Below are 27469 nucleotides of genomic sequence, written 5' to 3'. Positions count from 1 at the left end.
CGCCACTGTCTGTAAATAACAACTTGGGGAGTTTAATTAACAGCCCACTTGCAGGAACGCCAAGAACAACAGGAGCTCCATGGGGGAATGACTTGGGGGTGAAAATCAGAATTGAGGGGCCGTCTTTGCCATCTTTCAAGCTGCTACGGATAGCAACAGGCAGACTGAACTGGCCAGGTTTTGGCAGGAGAGTGGCTCCATTAATTACACAGATGGATCATGATGCTCAGAAAAAGCCAGTGGATGCTTTGATGGAGTAACTTCTGCAACCATAAAATCAGGAGAAACGTATGGCTATCTCTGTGCTAAATGGGGCCCTGAAGAGATTAACCTCACAAACAAAGTGCAAAGGATATGCATGAATTTCACCAGATGGGGGAAACTCCTCGTGATACTTGATTTCATGCCAGGGACGCTGGATTCAAATGTCAAACGATAGAAAAGTTTTCTTGAAAGATGGCGTAGGGGGCTGTAAGGAGAAGTGCTGGATTCTGATATGCTGAAGATTGGAATTTGATGTCAATGCCTTGAAGAGATCCCTGAATACATAAGCTTTAAGGAGGGGATGGAGTTGGGGGTTATAGTTATTTTATAGTCACTGTATATATTCAAAGCAAATGCGTTTCAATGCCATCAACCCAGCTGTAAGCACTGTGACCTTCTTCCTCTCTCAGGGAAGGGTGACAGTGAGGCCAGTTGGAGATGGCAGACCAGACCATTGGCCTCTGGGGCAGCACACCTTACCATCTCGTTGGCCTTACTCGCTGGTCCCGCGTGTGGGCTGCGTTTCTGCAAGCTGCACGGTCAATGCTTTGACAGGCCGCTGCGGGGAAGCAGGATGAACACAGCATTTCAGGTATGAAGACAGGTGTTCAAATCACAACTTTGCTACTGGCTAATGATATGCTGTTGGGTGAGTCAACTGAGCCTCAGTTTATTCGTCGGTGCAATGGGATAATAATCCCCCCACAGAGACGTTGCAAGGATTGAGGTAGTGACATATGAGAGCACCTGTAAGCTGCAAGCACCATGAAACGCTAGCTTCTGTAGTTAGCAGGATTTTGAGGCATAATTTACCTGATAGCCTTCTTCTACCTCTGGTCTTTCACATTCCCCTTTTGTTTTGTTTATTTTTGCTATTTTTTGTTGCACTAAAATATACACACATAAAATTTAGCATTGTAACTATCTTTAACTGTACAATTCAGGGGTATTAAATACATTCACAATGTTGTACAACCACCACTATCCATTTCCAGAACTATTTCATCATCCCCCACTGAGACCCTGTACCCATTAAATAATAAGTCCTCATTCTCCCCTCTCCTCAGCCCCTTGTAACCTCTATTCCACTTTCTGTCTCTGTGAACTTGCCTATAATACATATTTCATATAAATGAATAATACAATACTTACCCTTCTATGTCTGGCTTATTTCACTTAGCGTAATGTCCCCAAGGTTTATCCATGTTGTAGCATGCGTCAGAATTTCCTTCCTTTTCCAGGCTAAATAATATTCCATTGTATGGCTAGACCACAGTTTGTTTATGTATTCATCTGTCAGTTGTTTCCACCTTTCAACAATTGTGAATAATGTCGCTATGAACATTCAAGTCCAAGTATCTGTTTGAAGTCCTGCTCTCAGTTCTTTTGAGTATATATCTAGGAGTGGAATTGCTGGATCACATGGTCATTCTACGTTTAACTTTTTGAGGAACTACCAAATTGTTTTCCACAGCAGCTGCACCAGTTTACATTTCCACCAGCCATGGATGAGGGTGACAATTTCTCCACAGCCTCACCAACACTAGTTATTTTCCTTTTTAAAAAAATAATAGCCACCTACTGGGTGGACATGGTAACGCCATTTGCTTTGAAGAGGATCCGTTATATCTCCATGTGGTGAGAAACTCCAGAGGAGATAAAGTTGCCCGTCTACCCCTGGAACTCTGGCATATCAGGGAGTATATCTGGCACCAGGATTTCTTTTTGCAAAAGTTTTTATCCAAAGCAAAAAGGTTTTCCAGGGAGGAACTGGGAGAAGGGCTTGGAACCATAGTCACTTGACAGTTCTGTCCATCTGTTTATTTATTTATCCATTCATTTTTTCCCTCATTCATTTATTCCACAAATATTTATTGAATGCCTGTTTTGTAGGGAGCAAGGAAAAATTGTGTCAAATTCTGTGGCAACTGGATTTTAGAATCCACAACACCAAAAATTGGAAGGGACCTTAAGAATCCTCTTGTCCAAACACCTACCCCACTCAGCAATGTTTCCTAAAACTAGAGAGATAGGAACAGAGCTCAGGTTTCCAACTCAGTGGTCAGCCAGGAATGATGTAGCCGAAGCCAGGGAGCAAAACTCCTCAAACTTGCAGGAGAATGGGTTTAAAACAAGGGCAAGCATTTGTAGGGAAGCTCTCTTTTCTTACATCTCACTAGAAAGTCCAGTCATTCGATAAGCCAGTGGGATTTGAACACAATAAAACAAGTGTGAAGAAAACCTGATTAGATAAGGCTTGAGTACTCACATAGTCCTTACATTGTGATAACCTCCCTCCCAAATGTCACCTACAGGCTGTGTGCAGTGGGGAACACCGCTGACTTGGAATCTGAAAGCCAGGCAGGAGTGTGAATATTTGATTTCAATCCGGGAAAATTCCAGAGGACTAAATTCAGAGGATTTATGAACACCATCATATCCAAACAACTGGATTTCATTGACAAACACAGACTTATTTTGTAGCTCAAACTGGGACATTTCAACTATATTAAAAGGCAGAGATAAAGAAATGGAAACAGTAGATAGAATGCAACTCACAGAGCTTCCACATATGTTTATTTTACTCTGGTTAACGTTTAAGCCTCAGGAGTCCAAAAATAAATTAGAATCATAGACAGCATCATTTCCTAAAGCCGTGTTCTCTTCCTATACACCCTCCAAAGCCACACAAAAGGACAAGATGGACCTCATCTACTCGTAACAGGGAGAGAGCAGCATTTTCTCAGATCCAGGTGGAGCTTTGCAGAAAGAGCTTCCCAATCTTCATGACCATAACCACGGTGTCCAAGATGATAGCTGGAAAATAAGGTTAAATACCATTATACGAAACTTTCCATAACTTGGATGCCAGCAGCCCTAGCTTCCATTCCATCTGTAATCTGGTTTCTCTACCTCATTTAATATTTTACTACCATTTTTATGTACATGGAAGTACTTCACAGAAGTAATGAATGTCTTAACTATATATAAGGCCTTTCCACGTAGGACTATTAGGTTCAGCATTATTCTGCTGGGTGCTGCAAGGCCCTTTGTTGTGTCCAGGTTTCTGTGCTTATACAGCAGGATGCCGGAATCTTAAAAGGAAGCAGAAGGCTGAAGACTAAAGGTCACCGTGCAACCCGGTAAGTGATGAGGATTCAGCGGGTGACTGAGTCATCCTTGACCCCCAACCTCCCTGACTGCCTTCTCGTCTGCTCTTCTCGTCTGTGGCTGAGCACCTTGAGGTGCTGGTCCACGCTCCTGACCTGCTTCCTGCTGCAAGCCCACCACCATCTAAAGAGTCACCCCATCCCATCAGCCTAGTCCTGTCTCACATGAATCCCACCGCAGTGGCTCTGCAAGAAAAGCCTAAACTCCTTCAATATGTTTTAGAAAGATTTACATTATCACAAGCATTTCAAAAGAAGGAGCCAGGCATCGGTTAAATTGACCATGAAATTAACCATAATCCTGCCACAAAGTATTCAACTAATTGAGATTACAGTCCCAAAACTAACACAGCATTCAGTGCAGTTACTAAAGGAGGTTATGCAAAATACATGCTATGCAAACACCTATCTAAAAGGAATGGATAAGGAAATTTTTTAAAGTTTTTCTTCCCAGTTTTACTGAGATATAATTGATGTATAACACTGTATTAATTTTAGATGTACAACATACTGATTTGATATATGTATGTATTAAAAATGATGATCACAATAGGTCTAGTTAACATCCATCACCTCACATAGTTACACTTTTTTCTTGTGATGAGAACTTTTAAGGTCTACTCTCTCAGGAACTGTCAAATATACAGTACAGTGTGGTTAAGTAGTCACCATGCTGTACTTTTTTTTTTAATATAAATTTAGTTATTTATTTTTGGCTGCGTTGGGTCTTCATTGCTGCATGTGGGCTTTCTCTAGTTGCAGCGAGCAGGGGCTACTCTTAGTTCCGGTGCGCAGGCTTCTCATTGTGGTGGCTTCTCTTGTTGCGGAGCACAGGCTCTAGGCACGTGGGCTCCAGTAGTTGTGGCACGTGGGCTCAGTAGATGTCGTCACAGGCTCTAGAGCGCAGGCTCAGTAGTTGTGGCGCACGGGCTTAGTTGCTCTGCGGCACGTGGGATCTTCCCGGACCAGGGCTCGAACCCGTGTCAAGTTCAGGACTGGTAAGATCAATCCTAGTTAATATCTAGATCTGCCGGTTTTCTGTCCCATGGGGCGGATGGGGACCAAATCACCAAACCTTCAGTGAGTGCAAAGTGCAGAGAAACAGTCAATTCTGGGAGGGACTGAGCATGCGCTCTGCGCTCCCGGAGCGGATGTTTCTGCTGGAGGGAGGAACACTTCGGTACCGCGAGAAACCCCGAGGTTTCCGGGTGTCCTTTTTATCTGCGTAGACGCTCTTCTTCTTCTGATCCCGTTACTCACGGTGCACTGTTACAACGTACTGGCCTCTCAGGGCCTGGAAAACCGAGCCTGCTGACCGCCGAAGCACCAAGGCACGTCTTGGAAGTCCACGGGACACTCAGAGAGATGCCTATTTCCTGTCAGGTAAGGGGAACCTTACAATGTAGTGATTCTAGATTCTAGCTGTTGCTTTATGTTTTCGGAGAACTTGCTAAGGGGTGGGGACTTCTTCTGCTCGGTTTGTACTTCCATGAGGAGGACTTCTTTTAAGGGACCCCCGAGCCTCCATCCACCCATTCCGTCTGGTAAGGAAGTCATTCGTCTGGTCGGGGTATTGGGAGGAGAATCTGAGCCCGTGTGGTTCAGCTTTTCCTGGTTCCTCCTTCTTCCATACCTGCCTGCGGGCAGCTCCCATCCCTCCTGTGCACCCTGCAGGCAGAGGGGCCCAGCCCTGTGGGAAGACCTGCTGAGCTCTGGTCCCTGTGGGTATTTCAGAGGCCAAGTGTTAGCACAACCCGCAGGCTGCAGGTCTACAACCACGCTCGCTAGCCGGCTTATTTGTAATAACGCTGACATGTGGCTCCCCACCTGTTGACTGCCTGTATCTTTCTCTCTATGGATTTTGAATTCAGGTGAAGATGGGTATTATGTGTGAGCCCCTAATTCGCAAACAACTTCAGTGTTCAGAGCTTTACTTGCTTTATTCTAATTGTCCCCCAGTCCAACACGTGTGCGTGCCACACAATGTGCACGCCTGTACATTTCCCCCTCCTGTTTCAGAGTCCCCAACCCCTGCTTTCTTCCTCTCGAGGTCCCAGGGCATCTAACACATCTGGCTGGGTGTCTGGCCTGAAAGGGCTCCGGGCTTCCTTCCACTGACGGGGATGTATCACTGACGAGGCGCCACGGGTCACGCCCTGGCTCCATCAGTGTGCGTGTGCCTCTTCCACTGGGTGGACAGATAGCCATCACTAAGCCCATTTTCCGTGGGCGCTCTGGACCACCTCCTCTTTGTCTGGCCTGACCCCCTTTCCCTTCAGGATTCCTGGGGCCGTTTCCCTTAACTTTGACGCCAGGAGCCCTGCTCTGCCCAGCGGGTTTGGCGGGTCAGTTATAAAACACAAGCATTTTCTGGCAGGAAACTAACCACCAAGGAAACAAGACTGTCTCCAAAATCAGGTCAGCATCGGGTCAGATAAGCACAGCCTGGAATTTTTAAGTATCTGCAGGAGCTGATCCCACAATCTTGTCTCTCTCGTGTGCGAGGGAGGGACACTGGTGATTTTCTGACAGTTGCCAGAACACGGGGCTCTGTGAGAGATAGGACGTGAATGCCGAGCACTTCCCTCCAACTGTGGTGGTGAAGGAGCGTTCGTTAATACACGGTTCCTGACGCCACTCACTCAGCTGCCAGAGCCCAAGGGGGCCCAGGAAGGGGCTCCAGCTGAGGCCTCCTAGCTCTCCAGCTCTGAGAATCGCTGGGGACCTTCCGGATATATTTATTAAAGTTTAAATGGGGTCATGCGGGGTGGCCAGGGGTGTGGGTGATGACACCTCTGGAGTCGTTCATTGTCCAACCAGAGAGACGTGCAACAGCCCTGGGGTCCTGCGGAGACAAGCAGGTCCCCACCGAATGGCCTTATGGGACAGTTTGGCCACAGTCTGGGCTGGATTTTCAGTTTCAGAGACTTGGCCACTTCACTTATTAGGGGAACAGAGGCCTCACTTAGGGAAGGAAGCACTTTAGCCATGTTCACAGAGCCTGCTGTGATTAAAAATAAGAAATACACATAACACAGGGAATATAGCCAATATTTTATAATAACTCTAAATGGAGTATAACCTTTAAAAATTGTGAATCACTATATTGTATAGCTGTAACATATATAATATTGTACAGCAACTATACTTCAAGTAAAAGAAGAGGGAGAAATACACCAGCCACTCAGAGTGGACCACCTGGGTTGGGACAGGTTCTCTGTGATGGGCAGAGTGGACACTCACCCATGATGTTCTCGGCTCTGTGATCAACTGTCCCTTTTTCTGATGGCCGCAGTCTCTTTAGAGATGGAGAAATGTCCCTCAGTCCCCATTGTTACTGAGTCCTGCCAGGCTGGAGGCAGTCTCTCTTAGATGACTTTGTTCTCTTGCTTTGATCCGCTGTGTGCAAGTTTAGTAGTTTAACTCATAACGTAACAACCTCAATTCCGAATTATCTGGGTTGCTTTGAGACACCCGGTTTATCCCAGCCCCCAGATACGGAGGTGCTCCTGAGGCCGGCCAGCAGCCCTAAGTGCTTCGCAGCACACCAGCCATGAACACGCCATATTCTTTCCCCGTTCCGTGCGCTTACTGATGTAATACCCCCCGTCCGACCTCTGCTTCCTCCAAGGCGCAGCTCAAGACCCACCTCCTGCAGGAAGCCTTTCTTAACCTTCCCGCCCTTGATCATCTCTCATCCTTGGAAGCTCTGTAGTATTTGGAGATAATGGAACATAATTTAGCCCTTAAATGGGTACTGGCTAGTATCAATCACTCATTTCCTCTGTGCTCTCTCGCACCAACCAGACTCCAGGCCCTTTAAGACTAGAAAATGTATTCCATATTTCTTCAGCCTCCCCACCATTTCTTCTTGCCCTTCCTGACCACCCATTATTGTCTGAGCCGTGCATTGTGTCACTCAATTCCGTTCCATCTGAGTGCATACTCTAGTGTAAGGTATAAGAGTTCTGTCTGCACAACTGTAGCCAAGGTGGAGTGATATTAGCTCCAGGCCGAGGTGGCACTAGGCACGGCCCTGTGTCAGGGTCTGATCCTCACGGGTCTTAGCCAGTGTTTGTGGTTGCCCTGAAGGTGGCCCCCACCAGTCTCGAGGGGCAGGCTTTCGCATCAGGTCGATCTGCGCGTGAGTCCTGGAGCCGTCACTTACCAGGCGTCCCTCCAGGCAGGACCTCACCTAAGCTTTCTAGATCTCCATTTACTCATCTGTAAAATAGGAGAGGGTATATATAATACCTCCCACCACACAGATCTATTTTGGGTCTTAAGTACCATCATCCCCTGAAAATATGAGGCGTGGAGAATAGGAGTTAAGAGCAGGGCCCTTTGGGATCAAGTCACATGACCTTGATTGACCAAGAGACTTCACTCCCTAAACTTTACCTGTATAATAGAGATTACCATGTGAACCTCCTGGGTTTCTTGGGGATCATGCCGGGCGATATTAGGTACTTGTGTGTTGTTATTATTATTGGTAGTAGTCATCGTAGAAAACTGTTAGCACAGTAACTGGCACAGGAAAAGTGCTCAAAAACTGTATCCCCACCGTGCTTGTTCTGTTTCCCTGAGCTATCAGGCTAGGTCCGCGGGTCCCTTTTTCCACATCTGCCATCCCCACAGCTCAAAGCAGGGCTTGCAGCCTCGTCAAATCTTTACACCATGGCAGTCCTAGGAAAGCAGAGGTGCAGCCTCTACTGCTGCACAGCGTGCTCTCAGCCCCACCACACCACCCGTGTTATCCCGCACCTCTAACTCCTCCATCCTACAGAAGACTGGCCATAAATTCTTACTGGAGCGTGGGACATAACAATTTGTAGCGAAATAAAATCTGCAAGATTCTTCCTGTAGCAGAAATTTTGACAACAGCTCTTTTCCCAAAGGACAGCACAGAGGATGCCTGCTCTAAGGGAAAATAAGCTCTCCAGGAGAGGGGGAGAAAATCCCCTCTCCGCCCTACGTGCAGCGGCCTTTTCAGGAGCTTGGCGTAGTGCATTGATTCCTGCGGCTGCAGACTGTTTGATGTGCAGGCTGTCAGCCCACCTCGCTTGTGCCGGATGATCCAGGTAATTCCTCAGAGGACAGCAACCTTCCACCCTTTGGCCCTGGACTGATGCTAGAAGCCTCTCTGACCTCTCCGTCCTTTACCGTGTACAATCCAATCTTGGAATCTACAAATGAAGGCTCAGAGCCCTGGCCAGGTTGAGACGGTTAGTACAGATAACTTCTGAAGTTCTTCCTTCAAGTTTCTGTAGCTTATGGTTTATTACTTAATTTTTATCTCTACCTTTTAGGTAGTGATTTTAATGCAGCTAAACAGGTGCCGTAAGTTACTCCTCCAAGGGCCCTGCTTTTCTGTAATGATGGAGAGATCCACTGTATTCCTGCTTAATCAGATTAGCTTAGATTTGTGGACTGCCTCCAGGAAAAGGAGAAAGGTGTAAAGATGCAGCGTGGCTGTTCTTCATTTTTACTGTAGCTCATTCTCGCCCATTTAATTATTGGATTTCAGGAAATCAGGACCATTTAATTGTGTCAAGGGCACAGCAGGAAAACTGCAAAGAGGCTGTAATGACTCAGGGGGAAGAAGCAAGTCCAGATGTAACAAAGGATGATTCTAGAAGCTTCACCATAGCTAAGCATAATGTGCTACAAACCCAGAAGGAAGGGCTAATGAAAAACAAAGCAACACAGGCATACTTAAAGCCATGATTAGCTGATAGAGGAAGGGAGAGATGAAAAGAATATTAAAACCACTGATAAGTCTAAAATGCATTTACATTTGCCTGTGAAATACAGTCATGCCCAGAAACACATGCCTAGGTCCCCAGAGTCACAGAATAACATCTGTGCCTCCAAGAGACTTCCTGCCATCCAGTAATACATCACTGACCCAGAATCAGTCTTGGTAGAGGTGTGGAGGGGACTGATGCAAGAGGTCTGGCATGGGGACCCCGTTTAACAGACATCCCAGCACGTTCTGATGCAGCTGGTTGATAGACCACACTTTGAGAAACTCTGGAGGAGATGACTCCAGGATTTTTCAGCTGTATGTAATATACACAGACTCTCTAAACATTCGATGCTTTGTATATCTTACACATTCATAGCCTCTGTGTACATATGCAGGGAGAGACTATACACCATCTGTCTCTACTGTGTATATGGATTCCACATGTGCCTCATTTATAATAGAGCAACTGAACTTTATAAGTTTTTGGTAAAATCAAATAAATACGGTGTGTAGATTTGAGTATTTTCTTTCCTCACTTGGCCCAGGAGGAGAATTTAATTTATAAAGGATGACCAGAATCAAAAACAAAGCTCCACATCTCTGAGAAGTAAATACAGAAGCGTCTGTGTGCCTGACTTCACGGACCCTTCCAGACAAACTTGGGCGTCTCGTCCTTGCTGTTTTGATGGCTTCTCTTTCCTTTCAGCCTCAAACCCGACGTTTGACCTCCAAAGTCGGATGGCTTATGGAAGCTCCAGCACTGGGAAGTTAGTAATGCTCTGCTCTGCTCTGCCCTGTCCTGCCCAAGTGGAAATGAATTTGTTTCTCCTCTGTTAATCAGTCACCTTCAGGGATGGCAAATAGGCTTCAGCTCATGGGCTGATGATGAACATTTTGTAGAGGCGGAGCAAAGGAGTGAGTAGAGAAGGATTCTGGGGTTCTGTATGGGCTCCAAATGAAAGCGTGTGACATGCGCCCCTGTTGGGTAGGGTGGGGCCACTTCTGTATCGCCTGTGTACCAGTCCAGCCCTGGGTTTTCCCTTTCAAAGACCTGCTCTTTGTACAGATAATTTTAGAACTGTAAGAGAACTTGGAGGTTTGATAGCTAAGGGGTAGATCTTCCGTCTCCTGACTCCACGTGTCATGTTCCCCCCAATAACCCAGTTCACAAACATCATCCACACTAGTGGGGCTGGGACTGTGGGAGGCTGCGAAATGTCATCGCCCTCCCATTCTTCCAGGCCGCCTGTTCCTATTCATAGCAGAGGCCTCTTCTGTGTAATCCAGACAGGCTTTGCTAACAGTAGTGATTTGGGGTTGAAGATGAGACAATAGTAATCCCAAACCAGGTTGCTGGGGGTTCTTGGGGAGGACATGCCTTCACTACGCCAGTGTCCTTATTTCCAAGTGGCATTTTCAAGCCTTCCATAGCTTATCAATGATGCCCTGCACTTGTTGAATTCCCCCACTTCCTTTTATTTTTTCCCCAGCTTTATTGAAATATATTTGCCATATAGAATTGCATATATTTGAACTATACAATGTGATGTGATATATTTATACATTGTGGAATATCGTCACAGTCGTTACCATATCCATCACTTCATAGTTACCTTTCTTGTATGTGGTAAGATCACTTAAGATTTATTGTTTTAGCAAATTTCAAGTATACTATACAGTAGTATTAACTGTAATCACTACGCTGGACATTAGATCTTCAGGAGCTGTTCATCTTATACCTGGAAGTTTGTACCTTTGAACAACATCCCCATTTCCTCCACCCCTCAGCCCCCCTGGTAACCACCACTCTACTCTTCGGTTCTATGCATTGACCTTTTCGCTCTCTATTTTTTTTTTTTTGGAATTCCACATACAAGTGATACCATACAGTATTTGTCTTTCTCTGTTTTGCTTATTTCGCTTAGCATACTACCTTCTAGCTTCATTCATGTGTCACAAATGGCAGGGTTTCCTCGTTAAGGCTGAATAATATTCTGTTGTGTATATATCACACCACATTTTCTATATCGTTCATCCAGAGATACATACTTAAGTCGTTTGTATACCTTGGCCATTGTAAGTAAGGCTGCAGTGAACATTAGAGCGCAGATATCTCAAGATAGTGATTTTGTTTTCTTTGGATATATACCCAGCAGTGAGGTTGCTGAATCATACGACAGTTTTATTTTTAAGTTTTTGAGGAACCTCCAAACTGTTTTCCATAATGGCTGTACCGATCTATGTTCCCACCAGCTGTGTACTAGGGTTCCCTTTTCTCTACATCCTCACTACAGGTTCATTATCTCTTGTCTTTTTGATAATGGCCATCCAGACAGGTGTGAGGTCATATCTCATTGTGGTTTTGATTTGCATTTCCCTGATGATTAGTGTGGTTGAGCACCTTTTCATCTGCCTGTTGGCCATTTGTATATCTTCTTTGGAAAAATGTCTACTCAGGACCTTTGCCCATTTAAAAATCAGATTATTTATTTATTTATTTTGCTATTGAGTTGTATGTGTTCCCTATATATTTTAGATATTGACCACTTATCAGATATATGGCTTGCAAATATTTTCGCCCATTCCTTAGGTAGCCTTTTCATTTTATGGATTGTTTTCTTAGCTGTGCAGAAGCTTTTCAGTTTGATGTAGTCACAGTTGTTTTTTTTTTGCTTTGTTGCCTATACTTTTGGTATCATATTCAAAAAATCATTGCCAGGACCACTGTCAGGGAGCTCTTTCTGTATGTTTTCCTCTAGGCATTTTATAAGGTCTTTTTTTCAGATCTTATATTTAAGTCTTGAGTGCACTTCAAGTTCATTTTTGTGAATAATGTAAATGACATTCTCAAGCCTTTGGTAGCTTATCAGAGGTTCCTGCTCTAGTTGGAGTCTTCCATGTCCTAACCCAATATATAGACTTGTCAAGTTGGCTGATTCTAAAGCTATATATGTTCATGAACTGACACAGGACAGTTTTTACCCCCTGTGAAGTGTATGACTCTTCCTCCAACTGGCAAGCATTCCAATGGACACAGTTTTCTCTAGAGATCTTGCTGTACACTCTTATGATTCATTGGCTTTATTTATTATTATTTTTTGACAGGGGGTGGGGGAGGAGTGGAAAGAGAGATTGAATTAACTGGAAGTAAATATTATGCGTCCCCAGCATGTAACTTCTTTGATTTCAGACAGGATGATTTAGGGACCAGAATCTAGGTGATAGGAGAGGAGGATAGCACCAGAGACAGAAAGGGAGGGAAGCTAGTTGTAAGTGGATGAAGCTGAAAGAGGAAGTGAGTTATTGAGTTATACTGTTCTCATAGCATTTTTGTTTTATTGTTTTATTGTAAAGAAGAATCGATAAAAAGATGATGCTCAAAGCTTTTAATTCAGTAAAACTCATCTAGGGCCAAATACAGCTGGCAGTAGCCTGACATTTTAAAATGCAAACACTGAGCTCAGATTTATTACTTTTTATGTTATGAATATTTAAATCATCCTATCCCAATGGAATCATTTTACACAGAGCTAATGCACTTACATTTTTAATTAAATGAGTAGTCAACCATTAAAAATAAAATATTGATATGAATTATTAGACTAGTTGATTGGGGAAGAAAGTTATTGTGCAAGCAATCAGAGATTTAAGAAAAATGAATAGAAATCAAACAGCCCAATTATTGTGGCCCTTGGCCTTAAGGAAGACTGTGTCCAATATATCTCATTTCTTTATGAACAATCACTTTTCAAAATGTCTAAAGAAAATTATCACTGCAAATCCAGCCTCAGGTAGGAAGTCTGAGAGGACAGTACTTAACTGCTTAGTTCCTGCTACAAAATATGGGGGTAGTAATTTTCTTTGTATATCAGGCCCCAGACTTGCTTCTTCCTGGATTCTACATAAAATACAACAACTGAAACTGAAGGTGTCTCCCCTGAATTTCAAGACACCTGTGCTCTTATCAAAGTGTGAACAAATGTAATTTTTAAAGTCACTCGATTAAAGACCTTTTGAAGTCTTTTATTTTAAGTGGAAGAATCATGGTTTAAAGCAAACCCTGGCATTCCTTCTTCTAAGTATGGTTTTCTGTGTTTGATCATCTTTAAGTGAGGCATACCTTTCTTTGAGTTGAACGTTGAGGCTTAACTAATGAAGACTGCTTATTTCTCAAATTCCTTTTAGCAGCTGAGCCTACAAATGGACGAGCACAGATTTCCCTGCCATCTCACATTTTCTGTGGGCCAATGAATTCTCAGTTTCTGTTTGGTTAGGAGTAAGTTGATAAACAGAAACAGCAAAAAGACCTTTTACCCATTCAAGAGAAGATGGGGCTCAGATTTCTTGCTGAATCCCTCTCACTTGGCTGTTTGATGAGCAAGATGTGTATTGAATCAACAAAACAGGAGACGGTAGCATGGTAGGTGCCGGGTGATCAAAGAGCAAGAAAGGAACGGAGAAGGTGAATTGTTGGCGTTTTGGGGACGGGAAAGAGAAACTTGAGGAGTGCGTGAATTGAGGATATTGGAAAGCAAACGGTTCAAGTGATACACTGGGGAGGGAAGGGAAGGGGCTCGGGACGCTGTGGGGAAGAGGCAGGGATGGGGGAAGCAGAAACAGTGGACCAAGTGAGGAAGGCAAGCTCAGGAGCTTGGCACTTAGTGTCATTTAGATCAGTGCTTCTCACACACACAGATCCCCTGGGCACCTTCTTAAAATGCAGATTCAGAGTCAGTCGGTCTGGGGCAGGCCTGCAATTCTGCATTTCTACCAAGTTCCCAGAAGATGCCGAGGCTGCTTGTCCAGACCGAGCTTTGAGTACCAAGATTAGAGGACCCCAGTTTCACCTCTTGGAACGTGAAGAATGTCGGTACCAATGAACGAATTATTTATTAAGTGCCTGTTATGTACCTAGCAATCTGCTAAGTGCTCTGAAGAGTCGAAAAGAAGATAAGAACCCCCTTGGGCAGGAGTTTAGAGTCTTAAAGAGGAGATAAGAGATGCAAACACAAAACCACAGGAGTGAAACAGAGGAAGCTGTGTAGGCTGGACTGGGCCGGAAGTCTTCAGGAAGAGAGGGGTCTGTCTGAGCACAGTGGGGCTAAGACTGGCGGACGAGGGGGAGTGACCTGAAACTGAAATGCACGCAGAGGGGAGAGTGTGGAAGGCAGGTGCAAAGAACTGCAGAGATCTCTGCGCCGCGGGGCCTTAGTACTCACTCCACTGCAGCCATGGCGACCATCTCCAGGCTTGAAAAGGCTAAGTGCTGGGGGCTGGGGCTGAGTTCAGCTGAAAAGGCAGGTGTGCCTCCCGAGCCCCCGGCACATTACTGGACACAGTAATGGTCATTCAGTGACCGACTCGTGGTCAGAGCCCTCAGCAGACCACAGAGCACCTACCCTGCATGTACTAATATGCCCTGCCATAGGCATTGGGATCCAAAGATGGGAAAAAAATGGATTCCCACTGTAATAGTGGGAGAAAAACATAAATGATGGTGGTGGCATGGCAATCTGTTGAAGATACTCAGTTCTTTTTTCTTTTTTTTTAACATTTATTTGTTTATTTTTATTTTTTTAGATTAGGAAAGTATGTGGTTTTTAAAAAAATTTTATTGGAGTAGAGTTGATTTACAATGTTGTGCTAGTTTCAGGTGTCCAGCTGAAGACAGTCAGTTCTTATTTGCTTTTGCTGCTGATGGGACTCCAATATTAAATTATGTTTTCCTGTCACTATCTTCTTAGAAGAACAACCACGAGTTTATATTAGGTTTCAGATGCTCTGAGTTTCGAAGTCTTGCAGAAGCAGATGTCAGCTGACTTTGAGAGGATCTGACCCTCTCTAGGTTAGGCTGGAGTTGACCAAGGAGGAAGACCTCCCATGCCCACGAGTTACGTGGGTCACATATTGTAATGCGATGACACACATAGGCATCTCTATAACTCAGCTGGGGCCAGGAGCAATGAATGTGCCTGGGAAAGAGGGAAGGCTTCACCCAGGAAGGACGTTTGGCCTCGAAGGATGAGGGGGAAGCTGCCAGCAGCTCCAGCAGAGCCGTGGTGAAATCCCTACGTTAAGAGAATGATGTGCCGTGGATTTTAGTTGACACGGGAGCCCATGGGGAGCTGTGACAGGAGGTGAGCATGGGAAGGCAGGCTGAGAGAGATCTTCAGCACCCAGCAGGAGAGTGTAGATCTCATCCTTGTTGCGTAGTGGTGGTAGCCATGACTTTTCCATCTTGCTTGGATAAGATGTGATTGTCTACACATAACACTGCAACTGGCTTTGGACCATGGTCAAGAAAACAATGATATATTTGCCTAAACTACCTTTAGAAGTATTTATTTTCACTCAGCTATTTCCTGAATTATGTGGGGATCAAAGCGTAAACTGGGACAAGTGAACCACAGGTCACTTGCTGTGCAGTTTTTGTCAAGGAGCAACTTCCCTGAGCCTCAGTTTTCCCTGCTGCACTAGGAGGAATGCTCGTTTTGGGACAAGAACCGTAGCAGTTCTCCAGGTGGTAGTTCCTGAGCGCTTCCTGTGTGCCAGTCGCATGCTTTATCCACCTAATCCCCAACCGCCCCACAAGATGGGCTCTGTTCTCAGTGCTTATACGGTTAAAGAAACTAAGGCTCAAAGCATTTAAGTCATTGACCTAAGGACACAGGTGCCTGGGGTCAGACAGGTATTCTTGAAGCTAATTGACAGTTCCTGACAAAGATCTGGATTCTGATGTTTCCTGGGAGGAGGTTTGGGTTGGTAGGTGTTGCTTCAGGAAAGTTTGAAAAACTTCAAGTATTCTCATGATTAAAATAAATAGGATATTCTTTAAGAGAAAAAAATGGTGATGTTGTCATAAAATGTGCTTGAAAAATTAAGACCAAAACAGTATCAAGAGTCTTAAACTGTTCATACTCTTCAATTTAGTTAACTTATTTCTAGGAATGCATTTTAAAGAAATAATCTGAAATTCACAGGGACAAGTGACAGAGATGTTCATCTCAGTATTACTAATAAAAAATTTTTTTTCAAGAATGTGACTAGAAACAACCTAACTGGTCAACCTCAGGGCAATGCCCACAACATAGAATATTTTGAAATCATTAAAATATTATTTATAAAGGACTTCAATAACATGAGGAAATGTTTATTATACCTTCGTTAAGTGGAAAAAAGGATGAAATAGCATGATCTCAACAATGGAGAATATAGCAAAATGCTACCAATTTCTCTATGGGGGGAGGGGTAGGATTGTAGGATTAAGAATAATTTTACCAGCTTCCCTGGTGGCGCAGTGGTTAAGAATCCACCTGCCAATGCAGGGGACACAGGTTTGAGCCTTGGTCCGGGAAGATCCCACATGCCGCGGAGCAACTAAGCAACTAAGTGTGCCATAACTACTGAGCCTGTGTGCTACAACTACTGAAGCCTACGCACCTAGAGCCCGTGCTCGACAACAAGAGAAGCCACCTCAATGAGAAGCCCGTGTGCCACAAGAAAGAGTAGCCCCCGCTCGCCGCAACTAGAGAAAGCCTGTGCGCAGCAACGAAGACCCAACGCAGCCAAAAATAAAATAAGTAAATAAATTTTTAAAAAAAAAGATTTTTTTTAAAAAAAGAATAATTTTACCTTTTCTCTAAACTTATCATAGTTTTCCAAATTTTATGCAAGAAAATGAGTTCCTTGTATAATTAAGAAAAAACTTTTTAAAAACATAGAAAATCTTGTCTAAATAGCAAAGATGATCTCTAATGATATACCTGTTTTATTTCCCACTTGGAGCTGTCATCCCACCTTGACATAAAGTTGTGTATTATGACTCAGAATGGACAAGATAGGTTCAGTAACACTGAACTGGCTGTGAAGGTCCTTTCCAGAGTTGTGGCTAAGAAAAGGAACCCACTCAGTCTCCTGAGGTGAAAGATTTGGGGTCTGGGCTCATGAGACAGCAGAAGTAGCTTTACAATGCCGATGGATGGGATGGGAGAGAGGGCCAGGCAACAGACTTGCCTTTAGAATGAAGTGAGTCTGACTGGAGAAATAAAAGACCTCAAAGAACCACAGCGTTTGATCTGAGAGGAACCTCAGAGATGAACCAATCAACCCCTCATTTTTCCCCAGCTTTATTGAAATGTAATTGACATATAACATTATGTAAGTGTAAGGTGTACAAAGTGTGGATTCGGTACGTTTGTGTATTGCAGAATGATTAACAGCATAGCCTTAGCTAACACCTGTGATGGTGTGATTTATAAGAGAAATATTTCATATATTTGGTCATTCACATTCTCATATGTATTTGGTCTTTATCCACAGTTCCTGGCTCACAGCTCCCAAAACCCTTGGAATTTTCTGCCAGGACAATTGGGCTTATGTTAATGAAGGTGACTTTTGGATCTCACCCCAGAATGGAGGCTGCCTGCCAGGAGAACCGATTCCGTAATTAGAGGGTTGGAGCTTACAGTTGCACCCCCTAATTTCTGGGGCTGGAGGTTGAAGGTTGAATCGGTTGTCATTGGCCAGTGCTTTAGTCAATTATGACTATGCAAGGAAGCCTCTGTAAAAACCCCAAAGGACAGCTTTCTGGCTCTTTTTCCCAGAGCTTCCAGGTTGGGGAATCAGATGCTTGCCTCTGTGCTGGGCCCCATGCTTCATGAGAACAGAAGGACCTTGCTCTATGTATCTCTTCATCTGACTGTTGATTCGTACCCCTTGATATCCTTTTTAAATAAATCAGTAATATAGTGAGCTCAGGGGTTTTCCTGAGTCCTGTGAGCCATTCTAGAAAATTAATGGAAAGCAAGGAGTGGGTTGTGAGAACCTCCAACTTATATCCAGCGGATCAGAAAGAAGCACAGGTTAAAACCTGGGTGTTGCACTAGCATCTGAAGTGGAGGACAGTCTTGTGGGGCTGAGCCTCTTACCTGTGGAATCTGATTCTGTCTCTCGGCAGATAATGTCAGAATTGGGTTGCATTCTCAGACACCCTGCTGGCATCTGAGAATTGCTTGTTGGTGTGGGGAAGCCTCCACACAAGTTGAAATTGGGTCTGGGACCCCTTTTTCATCTCCATCCCATCAATCCTCTCATTTTTTTTTTTTTTTTTTTTTTTTGCGGTACGCGGGCCTCTCACTGTTGTGGCTTCTCCTGTTGCGGAGCACAGGCTCCAGACGCGCAGACTCAGCGGCCATGGCTCACGGGCCCAGCTGCTCCGCGGCATGTGGGATCTTCCCGGACCGGGGAACGAACCCTTGTCCCCTGCATCGGCAGGCGGACTCTCAACCACTGCGCCACCAGGGAAGCCCCAATCCTCTCATTTTATAGAGGAGGCAACTGAGTCCAAGAAGACCGGGTGACTCTGTTAAGAACACAGAGTGAGTGACCCAGACTCCCAGCCCTTAGTCTGTTTGGTTTTTATCATCCAGGGCTGCCTCCCAAGCTTTGAAATAAATGTCTGAGTGCTTTAAATAGGCATCTGCAATTTCTTATTATAGTGGAAACTCTGAGTCTCCGCTGTCCCTCTACGTGATCCTAGCAACAAGCCCAGTGCCAGATGAAATCACACTCCTGACTCTTGGCCATTGTAGCTCTGAACTGGTTAGATCCTGGATGTCCCCGACCAGAATGGCAACAACTCCAGAAGCTGGACTCCTGGCAGAGTGTCTGTCCAGGATCTGGGGTTGGAATCTGCATTTCTGGAATTCATGAAGCTGAAAGGGAGAAGAGTGTCCAACAAATGTGCCATTTTCAAACCGGATACAGCGCCCTGGTATAGTGGGAATATTCTTAGCCCACTTTGTGGAAATTGCTCACCTCTTTCTTGGCCTTGGACATCAACCCGAGGAGATGGCTGCCCTTAGAGCAGTGAGGAGAGGTTGAGGTCCATGATGGTAGCAAGGGGCCCCAAGAAGCAGAACAAACCTCTAGACACAATGCAGAAAATCCTATTAGGATGAAGATGTTGGATGTGGCAGTCATGGAGGAAATGGGCTGGGGTGGAATACAGCTGGGGGCAAAGGGAAACCCCCTCTGACTGGGAGAAATGGGGGCTACTCCTTACTCCTTTCAGAGAAGCTTTCTAAGCTGGGGATGTACCTGGGACTGGTGGTCTCAACGTCAGACTCTTGCGCTTTCTGCACTGAACTTGCTCAGCCCTGTCTGGTTCCTGGATGTGTCCGCTTCATTCTAGTTCTCTTGGTACCTGGGATCCCAAAGAACCAGTAGTAATGCCTGGGAGCAGTGTCACATTGGTGGAGACAGCAACACAGGTGTGTCAATGACAAGCAAAAGGAAAAATTATCAGGGAGTGGGGAGGAGCCTCTTCCAAGGTTTGAGGTACAGAGTGACCTACTGGTGACAATAGAGGTCATCAATGTTTCCAGCGACCACAGGGAAAATTTGCCAGTTTCCCTACATTCTGTCTGAGGAAGGGAAAGGAGCAGAGACACTCAGCATTGCCATAGCTTTACTAGAAAATACTTATAATATCACCTAACGGGGATCTGTAAGACTTCGTTAAAGTAAAAAAAAAAATTAATTCAGTATGTATTACTTGGCACACATTATAAGGGCTATGTGCTGGAGGATTCAGGTATAAGAAAAGATAACGTTTCTGCCCTTGTGGGGCTTTCAATCCAAGGAGAGACAAAGAGTGAACCATTATTTGTAAGTGCAGCAGGTAGCACAATGGGGAAGCACAATGTACTCCATATACCATATGTGAACTTAGGGGAGGATCCAGATTAAATGTTATGTTATGCATAAAGTTCTTAGCATGGTCTCTAGCACATAGTAGGTGTTCAGTAAATTGTAGCTGTTATTTTTGTTATTACTGATGGCCTGAAAAACATGCTTCAGGGGGGCAGCACCCTTTTTGGGATTTGTGACTTGGGAAGGAAAGTCTGTGATCCATTCATTCATTCATTTGTCCATTTTTTTTTAAAGCTTTTTTTTTAAATTAATTTATTTTTTGGCTGTGTTGGGTCTTCGTTTCTGTGCGAGGGCTTTCTCTAGTTGCGGCAAGTGGGGAACACTCTTCACCGCAGTACGCGGGCCTCTCACTATCATGGCCTCTCTTGTTTCGGAGCACAGGCTCCAGACGCGCAGGCTCAGTAGTTGTGGCTCATGGGCCTAGTTGCTCCGTGGCATGTGGGATCCTCCCAGACCAGGGCTCGAACCCGTGTCCCCTGCATTGGCAGGCAGATTCTCAACCACTGCGCCACCAGGGAAGCCCCCCATTTGTTCATTTTATATACTTTTTTTTTTGGTTATATGTTTAAGGGGCTGTACTCAGTGAGAGAGATACAAAAACACGAAGAGTCCCTACCCTCAAGGGGCTCCGATTCTAATTCGTTTAATTATAAACAGATACTTTCAAAATGATGCAGTAAGAAACATATTATTTAACACAAAGACCAGGGATTTCAACTCTGCCTCTCAGGGTCCAAAAAGTCTTCACTGAATAAAGTATGGGAGTTTAGTCTAGAAGATTGTTCTCCGGGGTCCCTTGTTTTATTACCAGTTCTTTCCTGGGTGTGGGGAGGTAGGTAAGGTGATTTTTATTTTTGTGTTCTTCTTTCTGTATTTGATCTCTCAGTTCAATCACATGATGAATTGCCAAAAAAAAAAAAAATGTTGGCAAGGGTTCATTGCCAGGCTACCTAATTTTTGGCCGTCAGAAAAGATTCTGAATAGGCATGTTTCTTATAGAGGAATTCACTTCCAAATTAACCATAAAATGGTCCATCTCCACAAGGACTAGGGCTCAAAACAAATTGTGATTTGATTGAAGTCTCAAAGAATACTATCTGTGTGTCAAAGAAGGTGAGCCATTTCTGCCTCTGGATCCCCGTGACAGTCATCAAATGTTTGCAAGAAAACAAAGCCTGGCCTCACAGAGGCCATTTCCCAAGCTGTCACCCTCAGGCAGGTCCTGCCCTCTGCATCTCACTGCCTGGGCACCTCGGCATCCTGGTGGCAGAGATTGTCTAAAATGTCTCACAAAGGGGTGAAGGAAAAAAGAATGAACACTTAAAGCAGATTCCAAAGTCCTCCTCAGACAAGGAATGTGATGATTTTTTTGTCCCTTTAAGCCTGTGTGTGGCTGAGAGATGAAGACGCGTCCCACTCTGCAGCCTCTTCTCTGCCAGGAGTTGGGGCCAAGTCAAGAGTAAAGGCCAGACTCAGCATGTTGACTGATGATGGCCCAGAGAAGCACGGGGCCATCTGATGCTTCCTGCGGCGCCTGCGTCTACCCCTCAGGAGAGGAACGGCGGAGCTGAGTCTGCCAGGCCCACGCCCTTGGAGAGCTCTCTCGTCTCTGACCCTGCGGGCTACCCCACACAGCAGAAGGCAAAGTTAGTTCCTGCTAACTCTGACTGGTGCCGCAATCCACTGGAGAAGAGCCCAGCTTGCCTCTTTCTAATTCCTGTTCAGCACGAGCAAGCAAACTAACACAGTTCTGGCAAGATAGCAAAAGGGGAAGGAAGAAAGCTGAGGACGACCACTCTTCCCAAGCCCTCTCCCTTCCACCCCAGGACCTGTGCCTTCAGAGAGGAGGCCTGTTCTCCAGCAAGAGGAGATGAGATGGGCAATGGTTTTTTGTTTTTTTTTGTCGTCGTTGTTTGTTTCAGATCACAAGAAAACTCAGGACGGCTGATCCAACTGTGAATTTCATAAACCAATAAATCTGATTTTTCATAATGCCCACACTCCAAGCCAGAGAAAGAAGAATCTGCTCTAGAAAGCCTGTCTCTGCAAAGAAATGCAAAGAATGCTTAAAGAATGCAAGGTTTCCACCATAAGATGCTCTGAAAGTCAGAAGCAGGAAAAGTAGAGACAGAGGAAACAACCCTTGGTAAACACTTGCCTACCCGGCCTGCTTCCTTTTTCAGTAAAGCCCTGGATTGTGGTTGCAACCTGAAAAGTAGTGAGCATTCCCCTCTATTTGTTCCCACCTTTGGCTTAACCGGTCCCGGAGGGGTAAAGGCTCAGAGATAAAAGTGCAGGCAAGTTCCCTCTGGAAATTCCACACAGAGCAGGAAAAGCTGGTAGATTCTGGAAGGATTTTCATCAAGATGCTAACTGGGATTACTTCCAAGTTGTAGGATTTTATGGAGTTTTCCTTTGCTTTTTATATATATTTTTTCTGGATTGTTGGAAATTTTTCTTTATAATAAAGCTGAGCTATGTTATAATCAGGAGTGAAATAAAATATACATATGACTGTGGCTTTCTCCTCTTTCCAGAGACCTCAGTAAAACAAAAACATGGGAATAAACTCAAACTCAAGATAATTGAAGGAGACAGTGGGGAAGAGACCCCAACACATTTTCAGAAGAAGTAAAGAGAATAAAAGCCCGTTGATGGATAATCAGATCCCAGAAGCCATATTCCAGAATGGTGGTGGGGAGAGCGGGGTGAAGATGCAGAGGTAATTCCAGTTGTCTGCAGATGCGCTGGCCGTGGGTGGCACCCCACGCTCTCCTCACCCACCCCTGAGTTTGGAGCCTTTGCAGCCAAATTCCAGTAAAAATCAGAGCTCCGTTTTCTATAGTTGTTGACATCTTTCTGAGAATTAGGGCTTCCAGACCCCTGGGTAACCACCCCCCAGCTTTTGACACTTGAGAGCCTCCCAGCCAGACTCCTCTTTCATCTCAACCAGAGTGAAGCCTGCCTGTCAATAAGCCCCATAAAATGGTGGCTGGTGGACATTACCACGGGAGGGCAATGAATGGAGTCCATTTAGCCCGAGGGCGCAGCACACGCTTCCTGACATTGGGCCCGTAGTATAATCCTAGCTCAGCGCCGGCCTCGGTGTTTATGGAAAGAACTGATTTGATGTATTAACGATTTCAGTTTATATTAAAATAAAGTTTATTGGTTTCCCACCTTGACAATCAGACTAATAGAACACAGAAGACTTAAATATGGTTATAGGAAAAAATGTAATATGATCAACCTTGACAGTGTAAAAACAAATTCCAGCTGTCAGAAAATGAGAAGGGTATGAGAAGAAGGCTGGAGCTCTCATACCTTAATCTAATTTCGTTGGGAATCAAGAGGTACTTTCTATGTAAATCAGTGTAGCCAGTATGGAAAATAGTATGGAGCTTCCTCAAAAAATCAGAAATTGAACTACCATACATAGGATCCAGCAATCCCACTTCTGGGTATATCTCCCAAGAAAATGTAAACAGGAGCTCAGAGAGATACCTGCTCTCCCATGTTCATTGCAGCACTGTTTACAATAGACAAGGAAACAAGCTACGTATCCATCAGTGGATGAATGGATAAAGAAGATTTGGTGTATATATACCGGAAACAATTCTTGCGAGTGACGAGAACATTTCAGTACAATATTTTCAGGTGGTTGGGTAGTTTGGTATGCTGTGATTTCCAATTTTCACCGCTGAACTTTCAAATCTCATTAAAACAGCTCTTTGTTGCTATTTGCTGAGTTAAATCAGCAGTGATTTCAGCAAATAAGCAGACATAACAGGTTTCCTCTTGGCAGGTAGAATCAGGGACCTCCAAAATACATGATTGAGGAAGTGATTTCGGAGCTAAAGCACTGGGGATGCCTTTACAAGGATTGTCTTCTGTCAGTCCTAACTGCTCTTTACAAGTGAATGACTTTGAAACGAAAAGAAGGCCCTTTCTTCTCCCCCATGGTTGCAGTGTTTACGCTGGCAGGAGTCTGGGACAGGTGGATTGCTCAGGAGTTTGGAAATGTCTGTTAGTGTCTGATGCAACCTGGTGTCCTGAAGAACATTAATTAAAAAAAAAAAAAACTTCTGGACTAGAACATCTCTCTCTTAGTTTTAGAGTGACCTTCAATCCCTTAGCTGGCCCTTACCTAGGGCTTTAAAAGTTTTTCTTAGCATCTGGCCGGAAGAATCGTGAGGAAATTCTGCAGTGGCTCCACATTTATTGCGTGTCCCCTAGGGGCAAGGGACCGTGTTGGTGCTGCTGAGTCAGACAGAGTCCCTCCCTCAAGTGGCTCTCAGTCTAATGACAGAAGTAGGACAGGGCTCTGAAAACTATAATTCAAGGTCCAAAGAAAGAAGGGCCGTGAGAAACACAGGCAGGGACAAGTCCTGCAGAAGGAGCTAAAGATCAACGTGCTCTTTCTGATGAGACGTGCGGATTTGCAACGCGCATGTGTCCAAGGACCCAGTGATGGAGGGAGGACGGGCAGCGCTGGGGTGAGCTGGGAAGACGGTGACTTGTATGAGGGCGCAGGGAGAGACTTACCTTAGGTTTGAGTCACTGTGGAAACAGGAACTGTAAGGACAAATCAGAGGCAGAGGTAAGGAGAGCCAGACCTTCCCCCTGCCGACCCCCTCAGTGCTGTGGCCCTCCTCCCTGACCTTGACCCCCTGCCTTTGGTCTTCGTGTGCATCCCGAGAGTTCTCAGGCTCTACTTCGTCATCGGGGTCCCACTCCTGCCGGTCTTCATCCTTGTCCCCTCTCTGTCCCCCTCCCGAGAAGCCAGGTCTCTGCCTAGTAAGGACTCAATTACTAAATGACCCAAATGACTAAGTTGGTAATGATTGCACAGATTTGCCTCTTAGCAGCCTGTCTCTAAGAGTGCACCCTGTCACTCCACAGCAGGCCGGCAGAAAGATGTTTGTGGACTTGTAAGGGCAGAAGAGTCCTGAAAAGTCACCCACTCCAGCCTCCGACCATTTGTATCCAGACTTCTGAAATCGTCCCCCACAGACAGCCAGGCAGCCCCCAGCCCCTCCTGCCTGTGGGTGACTCAGAGACCCATCCCATGTGTGTCTTTATTTCGGGTCTCTACCTTGGTAGCGTTCAAGGGGATTAAGGTCTGAATTAAGGGCACAAAGCCCCTCTTCAGCCCTGGGGCAGCAGAGCAGGGGAGAGAGAGGAGGAGGGTCCCAGCATCGGGGAGATCTGGCCCAGGAACAGCGAAGAGAACAAGCCAGTACTCAGGCGGGCCAGCTGTTTACACCGAGGGCGCGGGCCTCACAGCAGCTGCGCGGGTCTGTGGCTGCTGACGGGCTGGGGGGACAATGTGGGCATTCATCCCTCCAGCTGCTCCGCTCAGCATGCGCTTGGGACGCAGAGGGGAGCGAATGAATGAGAGGGGAAAGCAGAAGGGGAAGGCAGGCGTCCCACGGCAGGGCCTCTGTCAGCTCTGAGCTGAGCCATCGGCTGCAGGGGAGTGTGCACTTCTGCTGCCTAACCTGCCAAAATCTATAACGAGGCTAGTTAAACATTCCCAGCATTTCCAAAGAGTCTTCATGATATTTTCCCCCAATGAGCTGCCTGCTAAGAAAGGGTGGACAGACCCGGTACCCTCAAACCAATTTGGATGCAATTCAACCCTCCCCCGCCCCCCACCGTGAAGATGAGCTGGGTCAGTGATTCTCTCTGTGATCTCCTGATAAGAGTCCTGGATGGAAAATGAGGAGAACTGGCCTCACCACCGTGACCGTGACCTTGGAGTAGTTGTGTAACTGTTCCAGGCTTCTGTTCCAGGCTGCCATTAAAATGGACATGATAACAGCTGCCCTACCTACTTCACAGGGTCGCCATAAGGATGAAATGAAAGAACAGCCATAAATCACGTTATACACGACAGACCAATAAGGCCTCGAGACCGGGGGTGGGCAAGCTTTTCTGCAAAGGACCAGGTAGTAAATTATTTCTGGCTTTGTGTATCACATAAGGTTGCATATTCTTCTTTGTGTGTGTGCGCGCGCGCGTGTGTTTAACAACCCTTTAAAAGTGTAAATATTCTCAGCTCCTGGCCTGCACAAAAAAAGCCCTAGCCAACCTCTGCTGGAGAAAAACCGCAGGAGAGGGCTGGAAGTAGGGTCAGCCCTCCAGTGGTTGTGATAAATATAAATCTAAATAAGTGTTAATAAATAAATAGTATATGGATAGTCTGTGAATATAAATAAATATACATACACATGGTATTTTCTAACTTGGGTCCCTATTAGTGAAACAGCTTGAACCCCAGCCCATGGGCCGTCTCGTTCAAGAGTTCCTAGGCTGTCTTGCCATTTACTGAGCTCTTTACTGTCTAGACTACAGTGTCCATGCTGACTTTCTTTTTTTTAATTAGTTTATTTAATTTATTTATTTTTGGCTGCGTTGGGTCTTTGTTGCTGCGTGCGGACTTTCTCTAGTTGCGGTGAGCGGGGGCTACTCTTCGTTGCAGTGTGTGGGCTTCTCATTGCAGTCGCTTCTCGTTGCAGAGTATGGGCTCTAGGTACGCGGGCTTCAGTTGTGGCAGTTGTGGCTCGTGGGCTCTAGAGCACAGGCTCAGTAGTTGTGGTGCATGGGCTTAGTTGCTCCCCAGCATGTGGGATCTTCCTGGACCAGGGCTCGAACCCATGTCCCCTGCATTGGCAGGCGGATTCTTAACCACTGTGCCACCAGGGAAGCCCCATGCTGACTTTCTTAATCATCTTAAATTGGAGGCCAGCCTTCAGCCTCAACTTGGCTTCAGAGCTTCACTGGGTCCCCATATTGATGAGACTTGGGGCAGACCACCCTGCCTTCTTAGCCAGTGCCGCCCGGGCATAGCTCCTGTAGGAAGAGTGGGTTAAGACCTTTATTTGGGGACCACTACTGCCCATGTAAGAAGCAACTCGTGTTACCTGTGACTGCACACAAACAGTACTTTGTTGCAGTGATTTTTTTAAGCTGTGTCATCATTTCTCCCATAATGCCCTAATGAGGTAAGCTGGCTTTGTCACTGTCACTACAAAGAGGGGAATATTGAAACGCAGTACTCAAGACATTAGCATCAACCTTCATGATTGTGTGGGGCAGTGGTTTCTGGTTCTTTCTGTCTCTGATGAAGAGTCATGTCCCTGCTTCCCCTGGTATGTCTCTTTTTTCTTTCCTTGTCCCTCACTCCTTGTTTGAAGATATTAGAAGAGCCTCAGAATGAAGCCCGGATGAAAATAGCAGAGAGCAAAGGGTGTTTGTTTCATTCTCTTCCCTTCCAAAGGATTTCCAAAGAGAAGTGGCAGATCAGTAGCATGATCTAGACTAGAATAATAAAAGCAGCCAGATTCCGATATAATCACACAGGAGGCAGTGCTGACCTAATAAATCTTGCTTTTGTTGGTACCGTGTGGAAATATGATGAAATAAACACAACACTTTAGAACCAGGTTCTTAGATAGCAACTACCTCGTACCTTCTTTTGACAGGAAGGACTGTGTCAGCCAGAAAGGGTGGGAGCTTTCCAGGAAGATGGCTGGTGTTCAGAGCTGAGACCAGCACAGTAGTCTCTTGA

This window comes from Lagenorhynchus albirostris, chromosome 21, assembly GCF_949774975.1.
Source record: "Lagenorhynchus albirostris chromosome 21, mLagAlb1.1, whole genome shotgun sequence".
In the NCBI taxonomy this organism is placed as follows: Eukaryota; Metazoa; Chordata; class Mammalia; order Artiodactyla; family Delphinidae; genus Lagenorhynchus; species Lagenorhynchus albirostris.
This window is presented reverse-complemented; position numbering follows the sequence as displayed.